Source organism: Dipteris shenzhenensis, chromosome 8 (genome assembly GCF_047967505.1).
Source record: "Dipteris shenzhenensis isolate YYH24624 ecotype China chromosome 8, Dip_SZ_1.0, whole genome shotgun sequence".
NCBI classification, from domain to species: Eukaryota; Viridiplantae; Streptophyta; class Polypodiopsida; order Gleicheniales; family Dipteridaceae; genus Dipteris; species Dipteris shenzhenensis.
Genome location: NC_141603.1, coordinates 7,310,234 through 7,313,311, shown reverse-complemented (window position 1 = coordinate 7,313,311; position 3,078 = coordinate 7,310,234). Strand labels below are relative to the sequence as shown.

General features: G+C 45.8%; 1 long non-coding RNA gene across 1 annotated transcript; it reads right to left on the bottom strand.

Moving 5' to 3' along the window:
• Positions 1 to 291: 291 nt before the first annotated feature.
• LOC147899041 (uncharacterized) lies at positions 292 to 1,135 on the bottom strand. The gene is made up of 2 exons (XR_015541470.1): positions 818 to 1,135; positions 292 to 705 (listed from the first exon to the last, which is right to left on the bottom strand). It is a non-coding gene; the product is annotated as an uncharacterized LOC147899041 (long non-coding RNA).
• Positions 1,136 to 3,078: the final 1,943 nt, after the last annotated feature.

The window sequence follows — 3,078 nt, the reverse complement described above, 5'->3', positions numbered from 1 at the left end:
TTGTTTTACAATTAGCAAGGCATTATATAAACTTCAAGCAATTTAATTAATCAGCCCGCTGACTGCTTGGTTCCCCATCGAAAATTTGATCAGAATTAAAATTTCCGGAGCTTTACGGCGACTAAATTACCAATTGCATAAGCAAGGATAAGAGATTGAAGTCTGGAACGGAGGAAGGGTTGCATGCACAGTCGGCTTAAATACTAAACTGGAGAAACTGGGATTAAGTGAAGACACCCGCATTCGAAGGCCTGGTGATGCGAATGCTTGAACAGAGCCCCGTTAAGAAAAATATTGCGTCAGATATCATGTAAACAAGAAAAAAAAGCAACTTCCTACAAAGAGGAAGGTGAATTCCACGCGAAGTGTGTAGAAGATGAGTATACCCGATCAGAGCGTACTCAAAAGAATGGTATACTTAACATAGAATGTCTATATCTGTGTAGCAGTGAGCAAATCCCACGCAATTCAATTGGGAGGTTGTAGGGTTTAGAATTATGGCTATGAGAATTTGTGCCATAGCTCTCTAAGTCAGACTTAGCATTTGTAGGCAGGAATGAAAGTCTCGAAACAGAATAAGCCGTCGAATTGCGGAGCCAATTTTGGCGGACAAGTCTTCTCGCACTTTGTCTTGTCTCCTTGGCATGACTTCTTTGAAGGTTGGACAGGGTCAGGGATGTTTGCTGTTCCGCAAGGTTTTTGTACCTGAACGAATAACAGAGCCCAAATCGTGAGTATGCCACAAAAGCCAAACAGAATTATTTGCTTTGCAAGGATTTCGTGATGCAGAACGAAAGTACGATTCACCGTCGCATACCTGGGGCACTGGGGAGGAAAAATCAGACATGCCGAGAGCGTACGTCTCGAAGCGGCAGAGGGCACCGACAGCCGCTGTGGCGAGGCCTGCGAAGGAGCCGAAAGCGGCCATGGAGGAATTGGACGATCGGAAAAACTGGACAGAACGAAGGATCGCGAGAGGTAGAAATGAGCAACAAAGAAAGGGACGATGAGGATCGAAGAACCGAAAGTGAAGGATCGATAGACAGCAAGCAAGAATGGAAGAACTGCAAGCAAGTATGGATCAAGATTCAATGAAGAAACAATCCGAATCGTGATCTTGGAGCAAAAATCGATTGATGAAGTCGATGAACGAATCGCCGTTTATAAAGAGTGTCGACCTCGAACGCCGCCGGGAAACTTGCCCCGGCGGCATCGAAGTTTCCCGACAATTCTCGACGATGAGGCGGCTACAAAGGTTTCTCGACACGTGCTCAAAATGCGCACGTGCAAATGTTCATTATGTTAAACTTCGATTTGTTGCCTTTCTAATCGCAAATTCCTTTTTTCCTGGCTCCTAAAATTCCTAACTGCTATTCTACTAACTCAAACCTATTGCAATCGCTCCCTAATTTCCTGCATAAAGTTCCTATCACTGCTCTCCTACTTCACTAACTTCCTATCTAGTTCACGCGAGTTTTTCACCATCTTGAGCAGTATGTACTCTTGCCTTTGATGGAGATTTGTACGTTCCCATTCGAGTACTTGCAAGAGAGCTTGGTCTGAGCCTCACAATGTCTACGTGGCCATTGTATATTAGCTGGAGCAGAGGAACGTGTCTGCTGGCGCAACATTGAAGTCCTTTGGACGTAGCGTAAGAGACAGATGGCAAATGGCGATTGGGTAAATTGGAAATCGCGCTCCAGTGCTGAAATGTGCAACTTAGAAAATCAAGGTGCGAGTTTGAACTCCAGTGGCGCTCCAAAGCTGCATCGGTATCTGTGCGGATCTTGAAAACCCACCACCAGCGTCGTATTATTGGGCTTGTGTGCATGAGCCTAAGTCTCTACTTATCTTAATCGAACAATGGACTTGAAGCTGGCCAGACTAATTGCAATTTCCTTTTTTTCTCATCGGTAGGACCTACTACTTGCAAATTCTGTTACTTAATTAGTGTATTCACTTTGCCCCCTCATTCATTCTCAATTAAGCTATCATCCTAAGTGCGTCTAATTAATTAGTGTTTCGCCTTATCTCTGATTGTCGCCCCTCCACCTCTTATCGTCCCCCCTCCGCCTCTCCTCGCGTCGCCTCTCCTTCGCTCCCCTCTCTCCCTCGCCTCAACTTCTCTTCCCACTCTCACTCCCCTCTCTCCCTCACCTCAGCCTCTCTTCCCTCTGTCACCCTCCCTTCAGCGGCCGCCCCTTACCATCTCCACTCCCTTCAGCACGGCCGTCTCAACCCCTGCCCCCTCTCTGCCTCTCTTTGCTCTCTCCCTCGCCGTAGCCCCTACCCCCCTCTTTGCCTCTCTTCCCTCTCTCACCCTCCCTCCTCCCCCCCTCACTTCAACTCTCCCTCCCCCTCCCTCCCCCTCATATACTACGCTCAGGGCAACAACTGGGGAACCTTCTCGAATTGGAAGTTTCTAGAACTCCAGGAACGCTCTGGAATTCATTGATGCTTACATTAATTTCCCTGCCTTGCAAAGCTTAGGTTAATTTGCCATCCTCCCCCCTTCCACACAACCAATTAATTAATATGCATTTTTTTCAATCTAGGGGGCCCTATTCACCACTAGGTGAGGTCTAAAGCTAAAAAGTGATGGTAATTAGCGAGCAAAGGAGATGAGCCTCTACAAAATAAGGTGACGATGTCCAATGACAATTCTACAAGCTCGCACGATTGGCATCCTTGATAGCCATGCCAGAAAGCCACATTTTGTTTGGGGTGGTTGTAGAAACCAAGATAATTGGTAACAATAGCCATGTGGTACCCCAAAATTTATCAAGCATATGAAGAAATGATAGATCTACTATTTGAGTGTAGACACATAAATGAATTAAAAAAGCCAGTTGATTTTCCAAGTGTCCCCAAAGGTTTCAGCTAATTCATTTACAAGGATTTAGACCTTGGATTTTACATTTGGCCAAAAATATCTTCCACCAACCTTGCACTAGCAAAAACCAATGACCACACACTCATTATGCTTCCATAGAGGCACAGGTAAGAGTGAGGGATACGTGCATCCTCGTGCAACAAGTGAGGCATGATGAGTTCTTAGAGATATGTGTACTCAATGTC